Source organism: Aricia agestis, chromosome Z (genome assembly GCF_905147365.1).
Source record: "Aricia agestis chromosome Z, ilAriAges1.1, whole genome shotgun sequence".
Lineage (NCBI taxonomy): Eukaryota > Metazoa > Arthropoda > Insecta > Lepidoptera > Lycaenidae > Aricia > Aricia agestis.
This window is the reverse complement of record NC_056428.1, coordinates 24942583-24958349: the sequence shown is the minus strand read 5'-3', so window position 1 is coordinate 24958349 and position 15767 is coordinate 24942583. Positions and strand designations below refer to the sequence as shown.

Sequence of the window (15767 nt, the reverse complement as noted above, 5' to 3'; positions counted from 1 at the left end):
TTACTATACAGATTGTCCGAAACACATTGCTTGAACTATACAAGTTGCCTAACTTAGATTCTAATCTACCCACATTTAACTAAGTTGTTAGTTGTTACTATGTAACTTAATTAGATAACAAACAGTTAAGTACAGGTGTAACAGAGTATATTATAGAACTCAAGCTGCATGCATTATTGACAAAAAGTATTAATTACATTACCTACATTATAAGCATAGTCGTCAGTTAGGTTCTAAATTTGATGCCATTCGCTATATTATAATAAAATAAATATATAATCGGAAGACGCGTCGTATCAATCAGGAACAGTTGTCGCTTTTAACAAAAACTCCTTAAAAATGGTAAACATGCTTTAGTATGGTATATCTATAAGTACAAACTTATCTATAAAATGTATAGAATTATAGGACGTTATCACGTAGTGTAGTTTAATCTACAACACCTATATACATTTAATATCATAAATCTAAAGAGTTTAGGCAATAATTTCTATAATATCTTGAGCCGACTAAGCGGAGCCAGGAATCAGTGGAAATTATGGAAAAAAACAGTTAAATTATTTATTTTCTACTATTTCTTTAGTATATGCATCCTGTAATAACTTGTAAATCTAGACTAAGACAACTACAAGTTTCTAGCTCGTTTCATTTTGCTTCTTTTTTAGGGTTCTGTAGTCAACAAGGAACGTAGCGGACGGACGTTGTACGCCCGACAACGGACGGGCGTACAACGTCTGTCCGTCTGTCTGTCCACGGTTTCGCTCAGAGACTATAGGACCAACAAAGCTGTAATTTGGCATAATTGCACATATTAATGATGCCGACAAAATAGTACATGAAATCTTTAAAAAATATTTTTTATGGTACTTACCTACCCTACACATCAAGCGAGGATGAATTATTTTCGCGTCTACCCCGTCGTGTGAGGTGGACGATAGATTTTTTAAAAATATTATGAGTATTCATAGACCATTTTCCGATTTAGGGATCCGTTTATAAAACATCAAGTTTTAAAGTGGAAAAAATCGTTAGAGTCCAGTGACCTTCTACCAGCTAAACAGTTGCTTCTGGAAATGTGAAAATATTCACGGGAGTAGGAAATACGCTGAATTTAAAAGGAAAACTATAACGGCTAAGAAGACTTCATACGTTTTTGAGTTATGGTCGATCAACTAAAAAAATGTATTCGATGAAGTATAAGGGAACTTTTCGTCCAAATTCCTTTGAACGTGACTGAGATGATGTTGGTTAAATGCGTTGTAAATTGTAGTATTCATTGACCATAAAAAAAAAATCAAAAACTAGCGGTACTACGAACCCTTTGCGCGTGGCCCGACACGCACTTGGCCGGTTTTCATTTTATTGAAAAAACTTACAGCATACGGTATTTATTCATATTTATAGGTCTACCAGAATCTGATGGCAAAAAGTGAGAAAAGAAATTGACTCTGGCAATACCAGGGTAATTGGAATAAAATATTTTGATCCTCTCTTTTTCCTAATAGCGGCTGATTCTGTATGTGAAATCCAAATAAATATAAAAATGTATCCAAAGATCAAGGATTTTTGAAAATCTGCCATCAAAATTGCCATCAGATCATGGTAGACCTATACTTACAGTCTCAACGGGAACGCTCTGTCCACTTCTCTAACTCTATGACTGGCGCTTAGGTTTAGATATACGTTTCGATGAGCTCTAGGTCAATTTCCGGGCTGGTGGCAAATAATCAATGTTGCCAGCTAACACAATCACGCCAGAAATTACGTTACCCACCGACACTGCGGCTTAACAAGCCATTAAAGGGTATCTAGGCGTTAGTTAACTCTGTAATTAAGTCTTAAATGGGTAAACTTTAACAATATGCAATTCTTCACAAGTTTTTGTTGTTTTGATAAATAACTTAGCCTCTATCTACTTTAATTATAGGGTCGGGCAAAGCTCGAAGCAGAGGGCTAGCACATAAAATAAAATATAATCCGGCCAAAATCCGACATATTGCACACGTCATATCAACATATTTATAATAATGATAATATCTATGGACGCTTCACACCACGTCAGTCTGGCCCCGTGGTAAGTACCTGAAGGACTTGTGTTACAGGTACCAGACAACGGATATATATTTAATACTTTTTATACTATACATATATTTAAGATTTTTATTATATGATACACATATTTAATACACATCCATGACCCAGGAACTTTTGAAAAACTTTTTGTTCCGTCGGCGGGATTCGAACCCGCGACCCCCGGCTTGAGCTACCAACGCGCTCACCACTTAGCTACAGAGGTCGTCATCATGAACGTTGTTTAACGTCGAACAAAACTTTTTGTTTATTGTATAACTAGATGACGCCCGCAACTCCGTTGCGCCAAAATCAGTTTATCGTGCGGAAACCGTACATTTTTCCGGGATAAAAACCATCCTATGTCCTTTCCCGGGACTCAAACTATCTCCATGGCAAATTTCAGCAAAATCGGTTCAGCGGTTAGAGCGTGAAGAGGTAACAGACAGACAGACACACTTTCGCATTTATAATATTAGCATGGATATGTTGCTGGCTCTAGTGTGAAAACATTGCAGTAATATATTAATATCCTATTACTTATTTTACGATCTAGAAGTTTAGCTTGAAGATACTTACTGCGTAAATATACCACAAAAACACGCAAACTTTCTTCGCCAAACTTGTAAGTCAATACAAAGCATTGGAAATCGGAACCCTCAGTCGCCCCCTCACATTAATATTTCGATATTAGTAATCTGAGGGTAGCTAGCCCCTGTGAGTCATCCGTACCAGCTGTCTGAGTACTATGCAGTACCTTCTATCCCTCGTCGCCCTTTCACGCCTGATCCGCTGAACCGATTTTGCTGTGGCTTGGAGATACTCTGAGTGCCGACTCCCGAGAAATGACAAGGAATACTTTTTATACCGGAAAAAAATTACGATTCCTGCAACAGAACGAATTTTGGCGCAAGGGAGTTGCAGGCGTCATCTAGTAGTGCTAGATTTATCAGTACTATATAGTATAGTTTACAGTACTAACAGTTAGTACTGGGTATTTAGTTTTTTTATGAAATAAGAGGGCAAACGAGCAAACGGGTCACCTGATGGAAAGCAACTTCTGTCGCCCATGGACACTCGTAGCATCAGAAGAGCTGCCAGCTGGTGCGTTGCCGGCCTTTTAAGAGGGAATAGGGTAATAGGGGAGGGTAGGGATGGGAAGGGAATAGGGGAAGGTAGGGAAAGGAATAGGGTCGGGGATTGGGTCTCCGGTAAACTCACTCACTCGGCGAAACACAGCGCAAGCGCTGTTTCACGCCGGTTTTCTGTGAGAACGTGGTATTTCTCCGGTCGAGCTGGCCCATTCGTGCCGAACCATGGCTCTCCCACGTCTCTCTAGTATATCATTCGATAGTTTCGGCACCGTAGTTAGAAATCGAAAATGATGAAATGACAAAGGTTGCAAACCTGGTCAATGTATGTGCATTAGACAATTATAATTCATCATTTCCAGTGAATACGCCAAAAAGTACGTTAAAAATTATGAACGTACTATTAGAAAAATTGTTTCATAGGAAGATGGCGGACCAGCGTTATTTGGTCGGATTAGGGCTTTTCCACACGGCGTATTTTATGCGCACGGACGACGCGCGTTTCTGATGCGCTCGTCTTCTGCGTGTTTTCATCGCGTTTTGGCAGATATAAAGTTTAAAACGTGTACGCGTGTCGGTTTCCTTCCGTTTGCTGAGCGTTCAACTAGCGTTTGTATCGATATAAACGCGTGTAAAAAACGTCGTGTGAAAGGGGCCCTTATGTCAAGCCCAGCCGATTGACATTAACTTGATAAAGCCCGACCAACTTAATTAGGTCGTAGTCATCCGCCTATGAGTCAATTTCTCAGATGATACATATTATGTTATATCCTTTTGGAACTTGGAAGCCATGTTTGTATATAATTACGTTGTAAAATGTAAACATCTATACTCAATACCATAACACATAGCTTGCTAAGGCGAGTTATGTCAAATTCTATACACTTTTAACCCCCGACAAAAAAGAGGGGTGTTATAAGTTTGACGTGTCTGTCTGTCTGTCTGTTTGTCTGTGCGTGTATCTGTCCGTGGCATCGTAGCGTCCAAACGGGTGGACCGATTTTGATCTAGTTTTTTTTGTTTGAAAGCTAACATGATCGAGAGTGTTCTTAGCTATAATTCATCATCATCAGCCTGCTCAGTGCTGGACAATCAGGGTTTATCTGGTTCATGAAAGGCCGTTAGCAACTTGTAGTCGTTTGATGGGTTTTATATTTTATTCTAGTTCGTGACATTCGTGAATATACAATATACGTATACACATAATAATGGAAAGTTGACCTGGTGCTGCAGCATCACCTGGTAATCAATAGGATATCCAACTCCTTGCCAACTCAGAGCAGAGGTTTCGTGTTTGGGCCCATTTTTAATTGCGACAACCAGTAAAAAGTAGATAGACAGTAAATATTTACATGCTGCTGCTGCAGCATCACCTGGATTCCATAGGAACTGAGCTTCATATGAACCCAAAGTGGAGGTTTCATGTTTGGGCTTATATTAACGCGGCCTCATTGAAAAGGACATGAGAATATGATTCTGTTCATAGGCATTATTCTGCACTATAACCAATACAAGTTTAAAAAGTATGAAATAAAATAAAATTAAGTAATTTAAAAAACCCCCGCCAAACAACTTTAAAAAGTAATGAAATAATATTTAAGTACTTCCTTTAAGTTCAAATAATTCCTAACTTGTGTAAAGTTATATTTTAGTCCATAATTGTTGTCAAGGTGTGTCGGGGGACCGCTAATGTAGATGTTTGATATCACATAACAATAATCAAAGAATCGAGATAATCAGCGACATTGGCGGTTGTAGTTTGTAGTTTACTTGGCGGTCCCCCGACACACCGTGACAACTGTTACAATAATTATGGACTAAAATATTACTTTACACAAGTTAGGAATTATTAGTATTTGTTGTTATATCGGCAACAGAAATACACAATCTATGAATATTTCAGAAGTCTAGCATAACAGACAGACAGACAGACAAACAGACAGACGGACAGACATCGAAGTCTCAGTAATAGGGTCCCGTTTTTACCCTTCAGGTACGGAACCCTAAAAATGTATGGGACATAACGCATGAAAAAATCCCATACATTTTTGACATCTAACTTCGCTATTGATAATAATAATTATAATGGCCATCCGGCCTCTGGAGCGGCCTTTTATAACTCGTAACGACCTACCTAACTAATTAATCTTAAGGAAATACTTATCGAACACTTAAAGCAGTATCAAAAGTTCCAGAAGTAGAAAATATGCAAGTTAGCGCGAAGTTTTCCAATAACTTGGCGTTCTATTTGATGGAAATTCCGTCTTCGCTCAGCTTTGAACACTTCCGACTCGAACGCAATGAAAATATTTTCATTGCATGTTTTATATGAAAAAGCAAACAAATTACTTACTAATATTATAGTCTAGATGTTTTATTTATTTTATTTATTAACGAACTTTTGCCCGCGGCTTCACTCGCGTTAAGAAGTATTATTATATACAAACTTTCATCCCCTATTTGCACCCCTTGTGGTTGGAATTTATCAAAATCCTTTCTTAGCGGATGCCTACGTCATAACATCTACCTACATGCCAAATTTCAGCCCGATCCGTCCAGTGGTTTGGGCTGTGTGTTGATAGATCACTATGTCAATCAGTCAGTCAGTCACCTTTGAGTTTTATATATATAGATTTATTTAAGTAATACACTTCTAACTCACAATGTTACAAATTTATTTTACGCGGTTTTAGTAATGCTCGATTTTTTAGCTAAGTTTATCGATTAAAACGTTTTTTGATTGGCTAATGACCAAAGTACACAAAAACAAATCAACAATGCTGTTGAATAGAATATAAACTTCTTTAATAAACTTTATATACTTACTGTACATTTGTTTAAATATATTACAATTTAAGAAGGTATATGTTTTAATATGTTCAAAGGGAGCTAGGAGACAGGGAACATTTAAAGTATACTAGCTGTTTGACCGAGCTTAGCTCGGTATTCAATAAAACACGAATAAAATTACATTTTCTAAAAATGTTTCCTAGCTAGATCGATTTATCGCATCCGAAACCCCCTATATACCAAATTTCGTGAAAATCGTTGGAGCCGATTCCGAAATTCCAATTATATATATATATACAAGAATTGCTCGTTTAAAGATATAAGATTTTAAAAGAGGAAGCAAGTAAGTAACTCACAAAATGAACTCACCGCTAAAAAGCGTTAATGTTTTGAGGAAAACTTGAATTCTAGATTCAAAAGGAACGAAATCCCCTTGTTTATTACAAAATGGCCCCCAGAAGGCTTCTTTGAAATCATCAAAACGGGTGCGAGCCGTGCGACAAAGCCCGCGCCCGCGCCTGGTAATTGTACAAAGTATTCTGAACATGACCGAATTTCACACAAAGACTTCCAGAATTTCAAATCTTCTCTGGCACTCCCTAGTTATAAACACTGTAGTGTCAAAGTTTCCATGTTAAATGATGCCTGGTACTGATAAAAATTACCAGATCACGTTAATGTAAGGTAAGACTGGTTAAAGCATTGTAGATTCAACGTTCAGAAAATATTTTGTATGAAATTAATTTTGAATAATATAAATATTTGATTTAATTTAATCTACACAATCAACCTAAAATTTTAACTCAACAGTCAACATATTCTAAGATAGCTACAAATTCTATACCTGTTAAACAGTTAATAAATAATGATTAATGATAAGTACTTAATAACAAATAAATACCGAATACGGCAAACATTAAAATGTAGTAGCAGCTTCAATCGATGGAACTGTAAAGCTCTAACGCAGATTTAATCACACATTGGACGCATACAAATTTCTCTTTCAACTGTGACAAGTAATAGAAGCCAGTTAAATAGGACAGGGTGAGCATCCAGCCGCCTTTCTCGGGACAAAACCATCATGGCGGAATCTAGTTTAAGCACGTAATTGGACTTTTTATACAATGTTAACACAGTGAGAGTTTCCTGTGAGTACTTTTAAGGACAGTAACAATTGCTAGGTAGGTTGTAAGTTGAATGTGACCTCATAAAACACATGATACAATTTCAAATATTAATTTATTATTGAAATTTAAAAATGTAATAAATGTGTCTATGGTCAAAATTATTCATACTTACTGAAATTTAATTTAATAATTGATCGAATCATTTATAGTGTAGTGTGCTTTCTGCAATTTTGATTAGGTTTTGAAAACCTACACGACTTTAGGAAATAGTGAATAGACCTTTACATTTTTTCGCTGTATAATGTATTACACAAGATGTCTTCATTAATTTGTCCCCTAGTCTCGTAATATCAATAAGCCATGTGCACTCTTCGCTGCATAAATTACATTACATTTGGAGCGCTACAGATTCCTTGTGATTAAAGTTCAAGAACTATTTACAAATTACATACGCATATATTATATCATTATATTACTTCTACGCGTGATTTAAATTGTCATACATATTTCATACATTTATGGATACTTGAATGTTGACTATGGAGAGCAATTCTTGTATATATATAATTGGAATCTCGGAATCGGCTCCAACGATTTTCATGAAATTTAGTATATAGGGGGTTTCGGGGGCGATAAATCTATCTAGCTAGGAATCATTTTTAGAAAATGTCATTATAATAGTGTTTTCGATCGAATAAAGTAGTAAAATTTCAGCAAAATGATTCTCCACCCTAGCCGATATGCTCGCTTAGATTCACGAAAATCGGTCGAGCCGTTTCAGAGGATTTCAACACCGCACACCGTGACACAAGAATTTTATACATTAGAATATAATAATTTCCCAAATAAAGAAATCTAAATCTATGAATATGCAAACTAATAAGATAAAACAATGTTATATTATCTTAGAGAGTTTTCACAAGATAAAGCGAGTCTGAATCGTCTCGTTTCATCAATATTCACTTCCTAGTTCCAGATGGATGACTCAAATCGATTCAGTTTAGGGTAAAACACCCTATTATTGGCACCATTCCAGATGATTAATACGACTGGGGTACTTAGAAAACGCGCATTCGATAATCTTCGACAACGAAGTTAGAAATGCAAAAAATGCATGAAACCTAAAATAAGGCAAGCGCAGGCGCCACTTTATAAATGTGAAATCGTATTTATTTCAAATTTCTAATATTATGTTCTCGAAATTATCGAAGGCAAGTTGTCTAGATTATCTTATATATATAATTCTCGTGTCACAATGTGAGGCCGCGTACTCCTCCGAAACGGCTTTACTGATTTTAACTAAATTTTATATGCATATTCAGTGGGTCTGAGAATAGGCTACTGGGTACTTATTAAATAATTGATAAGTGTATATGTTGAATAAATAATAGTAAATTATTACAACTCGAGACTGACGGTGCACATTGCTTGTGCGACGGGATAGCGATGAACGTTGCCATAGTGACATGTAACTTATTTAGTCACTTCAATAAAATAATACGGATAAAATACTTTATATGGCAAAGAAACGTTTGCCGGGACAGCTAGTATCTCTGTAAAAGGCAATAAGAGCCCCCAATCTCAGAGTTTATTAAGAATTCGGACACAACTCACACAAACATATAAAATTTCCAAGACTCTGGATAAGTCACGACTTTAACAAAGATATTGTATATGATTTTTGTTATATTTTACAATAAGTATGTATTTTACAGAAAAATCTTTTTTCCCCAAATATCAAAATGACCCCAAATAACTCAGTAGGGCCATTCACGCTTTTTGTATCGATGTCTCTATTAAATACGTCTATGGCCACATAACATAGAAATGATGTGATGTACCATCGAAGAAATTGATTCATAAGCAGTTGACGGACCTACGTCATTTCGTCGGGTTACGTGATACGTCAATTCAATATTAGTCGTGATCTGAAGGCTGGGTTTGACGTAGCCCGAGTCGCGACCATAAAGTTAATATACCTAGCGGAATAGAGAAACAAAGGCCTGAGCAAGAGAGATGTCACTATCAGTAACACTGCGTGGTAAAAAGAGACGTGTGATACATGACAGCAGCACCCTTTTTTTGACGTCCAGTCGGCACGTGTGCCGCACGTTGACAATTTAATCTCATAGAATTCATGTTCAATCATGCTTGTGTAAGTGTATACGTACACATATTTTTCACACAGATGAAAACCAATTTTGGGTTCGTTTCACAGCTCGAGATTGTTGCTCTATTCCGCTAGGTATATTAACTTTATGAGCGCGACCAATATTACGTGGGTCTGCCATCTGCCCAAAGCATCTGCCCATGAACCAACTTCTCTGATCTAGTATACGTCTTATTTGTGTTATTTTTGTCCTTTCTCTCAAGATAAGGTATTGTTGTGGAATCAGTGTGGAGCATGTTGTGAAATTTTGTATCACTGCTGCCTACGCGGTCGTTGTCAATATACCTAATATTATGTGGAATGTGGAGTCATTGGCGCCGGCTTATGACTAGCTTGTGCTTGCAGCTTCGACTGAAATAGTATAATATTGACACATGTTTGATCCCAGATATATTATGCCCTTGATAAGGAACCAGTGGAATTTTAATATTCCTTTTTCAAAAATATAGCCCTATAATATTATAACACTTGACATAATATTATGTCAATAATGAAAGTTATGAGTTATGCTAGGTATAATCATTAAGTTAATATACCTAGCGGAATAGAGAAACAAAGGCCTGAGCAAGAGAGATGTCACTATCAGTAATACTAGGTGGTAAAAAGAGACGTGTGATACATGACAGCAGCACTCTTTTTGGGACGTCCAGTCGGCACGTGCCAGTTGACAATTTAATCTCATAGAATTCATGTTCAATCATGCTTGTGTAAGTGCATACGTACACATATTTTTCACACAGATGAAAAACAATTTCGGTTTCGTTTGACAGCTCGAGATTGTCGCTCTATTCCGCAAGGTATATTTATGGGTGAGTATAAATATTATTAGCTTTATGGTTATGCGTTATGACTTATGACACACTCGAGTGGTATCGTGGTTTTCGGTCAGCTTAAAATAAAACCTTTTCTCTTATTAGAGGAACGATGATGATATGTGAGGGCTGATGATGATTTGATGAGATTCAAGTGATCTCGCTAAACCTCTCGTGTTTATTATGCCGACTGCGTGATGAAAACATAACACGGCCGCTTTGTTCATGCTTTATTCACAGACCTACATTCGTCGAGAATGGTGAATATCAATACAGAATAGTTGAATCCTTACAAATACTAATAAAAAATCAAACGAAAGAGCTTTGAAATTATATTAAAGATCTAATATATGATTGAATGCCTGAATTTAATTTATTTTAGTAGGTATACTAGATGATGCCCGCATCTCCGTTGCGCCAAAATTAGTTTATCGCGCAGGAACCGTACATTTATCGAGATAAAAAGTATCCTTTGTCCTTTCCCGACCTCAAACTATCTCCATACCAAATTTCAGCAAAATCGATTCAGCCGTTTGGGCGTTAAGACTTAAGAGGTAACAGACAGACAGACATACGGACAGACAGACACACTTTCGCATTTATAAATATATAATAAAGTATGCATAAGTATGACATCTTGCACGCTTGCGCCTTTTGTTGGTGGCACGGTACGGTAAATATTTCCACGCTAAAATGTATCATGGAAAAATGTTATAGCCTAGTTTTTACTGACTCATATTATCTCCTTACCAAAATAGGTTGCAACGTAAAGGACAAACAGACAATACACTTTCGTAGTTATATTTTCGTTTTCGTCGTAGTTATATTATATAATATATTATATATTTGTATTATACAAGAGTCCGCTGCAGCAAAACTGCAGTGTTGCGACAGTTTCCCGCGAAAGGGCTTAAAAGCGTCTGATCGACCGACAAGCCAGAGCTTACCTCGATTTTTGACTTAAACCGCAGTAAATCTCATCCCATATCCATACTATATAATATTATACTTAATACTTTAAAAAATGTTTTTGAGATCCAGGAAAGGACATAGGATACTTTTTATCTCGGAAAAATGTACGGTTCCCGCGTCATCTAGTCGAGTAATATAATCTAATATTATAAAATATAATAGTCGGAAGTTTTTCCTGAAACCCTTTTTACCCGACTGCTAGGGGGGTTATTAGTTCATGACAAAGTAATGGTGCAGGTTCCCTAGAACGACATTTTTGTGAGTAGCTTCATTTTGATAAGACCAACAACAATTTCCTCTGCGAAAATTCTCGAAAGTGGTAGCTAACAGAGATAATAATATATTTCGATTTGATATGGTCCTAAAATATGGATTGTTCTATTTGTAGGACAATGTTACTGTTAAATTCATGTTAAATTATATAAGACGAGCTTCTTCCCACGGCTTCGCTCGCTTTAAGAAGTATTATTATATACAAACTTTCATCCCCTATTTGAACCCCTTGGGGTAGGAATTTATCAAAATCCTTTCTTAGCGGTTGCCTACGTCATAACATCTACCTGCATGCCAAATTTCAGCCCGATCAGTCCAGTGGTTTGGGCTGTGCGTTGATAAATTACTATGTCAATCGACTGATTGACATATATATATATATAAAACTCTATATTATATATAAAACTCAAAGGTGACTGACTGACTAGTCAGTCACCTTTGAGTTTTATATATAATATAGCTATATATTATTAACCTATCAATAGTAATTAGTACTTTTTAGGGTTCCGTAGCCAAATGGCAAAAACGGAACCCTTACAGATTCGTCATGTCTGTCTGTCTGTCTGTCCGTCCGTGTGTCACAGCCACTTTTCTCGGAAACTATAAGATCTATACTATTGAAACTTGGTAAGTAGATGTAGTCTGTGAACCGCTTTAAGATTTTGATACAAAATTGGAAAAATTATTGAAAATTTTAGGGGTCCCCATAGATACAACTGATACAAAAATTTTTTTTTTCATTTAACCTATGCGTGTGGGGTTATCTATATGGATAGGTCTTCAAAAAAATTTTTTAAGTTCTTATTAAGGTTTTTTAATATCATTTTTTTTATAACCTGAATAGTTTGCGAGAGAGACTCTTCCAAAGTGGAAAAATGTGCCCCCTCCCCTCTCTAATCTCTAACTTCATGATTAATCTAAAAAATATATATATGATGTACATTACTATAAAAACTACCAACGAAAATTGGTTCAGCGAGATTTAGTGAGTAGTTTTTTTTATACGTCATAAATGGTAAACCTTAATTTAACTTTCATTAAATCAACTGAAATATGAAAATAAATCAAAAACTTCTTAATTTCATAAAAATAAACCTTATTGCCGCTGCGGTACCCTTCCAACTCGCACTTGGCCGGTTTCTTTAATACTAATTTTTTACTTTTTTAATACTAAAGTTTTAATTCTAACTAGAGATCAAGATCTACCTACCTATTTTTGCTCTTATAATAGATTATGCTGTTATTATGAAAATAGAAAAGTAATAAGTAGGTATGCAGATCGTAGTCAGTTCATTATATAAAAACTATACTATACTAAATCGCTTTTTAGATGATGCGATACGATATTATGTCATATTAGTATATCGCTTGTACTTTGTAGGCCGTAGTGCGTGAATAACGTGATAATATGAAAATATTTAAAACACAAAATATAAATGTTACATGGTAAAATCAACTACGGATATTAATTTTAGCTCGTCATATGACCCGCCCCGGCGTTGCACGGGCATAAAATATATTATAGCCACTGAAAAAATGATTCAAATCGATAGAAAATGTCCAATGATCCTTCACGTGTCAACCTGTATGTCTACTTCTTATCTGTGCCAAATAACATAAAAATTGCTCCAGTAGTTCGCAAGATAGACCCTTTCAAATAATTTCCCCCGTTTTTACCACATTCTCCTATTAGTCTTAGCGTGATAAAATATAGCCTATAGCTTTCCTCAATAATTCGGCTATCTAACAAATCGGACCAGTAGTTCCTGAGATTAGCGCGTTCAAATTAGCCCTTTCAAATAATTTTCCCCGTTTTTCCCACATTTTCCTCTATTTCTTTACTCCTCTTAGTCTTAGCGTGATAAAATATAGCCTATAGCCTTCCTCGATAAATGGGCTATCTAACACGTTAACAGTTTTAAAGATCAAAGGGAACAAAGGGACATGAGGGAAAAAAGGGACTTTGTTTTATTATATGTATAGATTTTCGTACTCGAAAGTAAAAAAATCATAAAAAATAATTCAAATCTTGCTCCTCCTAAAGTCCTTTGGGTTTGAAAATATTCTTTTCTGGCCTAAGCATCTGCACAGAAGCACAAAGCCGTTTATTTTGAAAATTAAAAACGTTAATTTCAAAATATCTGTGCGATGACTGATTTTACCATTGGCGGTTTTTCTGATAAAATCGTGCACTGCAAGCAATGTCGTATCGGATGATGTGAATCACTTTACATTATGACTTAATACATTTACATTTTCTAGTTTATTTACATGTAGGTGGACTGGAATAGATTGCTTCGGTTTCATCTAGGTAAGAGATTCGCTGTGCAGATGCAGGGGCCAGCCGCCAGGGCTATTTGAACACATTTTAGAATTTAGTAAACTATTCTAGTTGGTTATTTTAAGCCCATTTATACAGCTAATTTTTTTTTATTACTTTGTACTGTTTGTAGGTAGTTTCTAGTTTTAAATAATATTTCTTTATAATAAATGTCCGCTGTCTTTGTTCGTCATGTCACGCATCCCAGATAAAGACTAGACGAAGTATAGTTATTTGCTGTGAAAATGTTATGTTATTTTGTAAGACGGTAAAATTATAGTTAAGCAGGTAGAAGTAACAGCTGACACCTCGTGTTTTTAACAAATAAGGATAGGAGTAGGTAACTTATTTTTTTTAATTTGGTTACGCGACTTGCCAAAGTAGACGAAAAAAAATTGATAATATTGCACAAATTGTTATGTTTTCTTCTCAGTGGATTTTTAATAACTAGGATTTTTTGCTCCTGTCCTTGACTCTGTCGGCGAAATCGAAGCCGGATGATACACCGGAACAAACATAGCAGATAAAAGTTCATATCTGAGGGTACCATTTGGTTCATACCAAGCCACACATTACTAAATAAAGAATAGAGCATACTGCATACTTCTTTTTTGCTTTTTACTAGGCATAAGATCAGTGATCACTATTACAATAACTATAATTATGTTGATGATTATTATTATTTATGACTGTAATTAATTCTGATTTCAGGCATAATACTCGTAATGTGCTTTGCAGATCAATAAACATCGCCAAAAGGAGTAGGTACTTCTCTACTTTTAGATCAAGTCTCTTCTTCAATCTCCACAGAACTTTTAGATCCAATATCATCAAATCTCACTTTCTAGTTGCATAAGCATAAAAAAAGTCGAAAAGGCTAGTAGTACCCACATAGGTATATTTAGAGAAATTTCTCTCGATGGACCCCATCATCAGTCTACCAGCCTACAACATGCAAAAAATCTCCATCCGAAAATATAACCCTTTTGTGGAAGTCGCAGGCCCCCACATTATATCCTAAAACGGTTGAAATGGATTTCCTTAAAATAAAAACACATTCATTAAGTAGAATTAAATCATGCGGGCAAGCAAATAGCTATACATTCGTTCCTACAAATATAACCTACGTCCTACCATGTAGAGAACTATTAAATATTCTCTACCCTCATATTCTTGAGGCCTACTTAATAAAATATTGTTTTAATATTATGAACTTAATCTATTAAGGGAAATGATGAGAGTAATATTATTCTTATTAGAAATTGCTCTGTCGCTCTGGCCATCAATATCAACATGTAACGTAGGTAGTTAGGTACCCACTACACATTGTCGATTCAATTATATACTAAAATAGGCATTAGGCACATCGGACACCTACTAAGAAATAATTTGAATACAGTCTTGCACTAGTATGCCGTAATTTCGCATTGCAGAGAACAATAAAATGTCCCTTGCTCTACCACTATGCCACATTATGCCTACAACAATGCAATTCGTAAATTAACAGCTCGAATGTCTAGAATCTTTATATAATCAGAACAATTAAACACTCACAAAACGCCGGCATGCAACTTCCAGATAGCACACTCGTGAGTCACCCGCAGCCAAAACAGTCTCGAAACTTGTAAACAAACAGAAATTCGGATGCAGTTTTTCTCACAATATACTTTTTTTTGCTCAAAAAACACGGACACTCATTGCGCTGGAAATTACTCGCGGTGTCACAGTAACGTTCAGCGGTTGTCGTACTCTAACTGCGGCTCGGTCGCTGATCGTCCGTAGACCAAGGAACTTATAGCTAAACTTATGTAGGCGGAAGCACGAAGCAATGTGGTAATGCACCGAGATTTCTGCGCAGAAACCGTACTGCTAGCGCCATCTGTGCGAGCGCGAGATACTAAAACGAGCAACGCCATATTTTAGTTGGGTGTAACCCGTAGGTGTAATGTATGGCTCACAGTATAGCAATATGACATAGTGGTATGGCTGGTCTCTGGTGGAACATATTTTATATTTTAATTTTTATTTTTTTTTTCTGTATTCAAATGAAAAATAAATTAGTCGAGTACCTACTATAATAACGATATTTCGAGAATAATTAAGCAACAGTTTTCTAGCAAAGAAGTAAAGATAATATTAGAT

The 15767-nt window shown here is 36.0% G+C and overlaps 1 protein-coding gene across 2 annotated transcripts in view; it reads right to left on the bottom strand.

Moving 5' to 3' along the window:
* Positions 1-15365, bottom strand: part of LOC121739360 (ras-associated and pleckstrin homology domains-containing protein 1) — a 179783-nt gene extending 164418 nt beyond the window's left edge. For both annotated transcript variants that reach the window (XM_042131793.1, XM_042131794.1), the window contains exon 1: positions 15180-15365. The gene's annotated coding sequence lies outside the window, so the exon portion shown is untranslated. The remainder of the gene's footprint in view (positions 1-15179) is intronic.
* Positions 15366-15767: the final 402 nt, after the last annotated feature.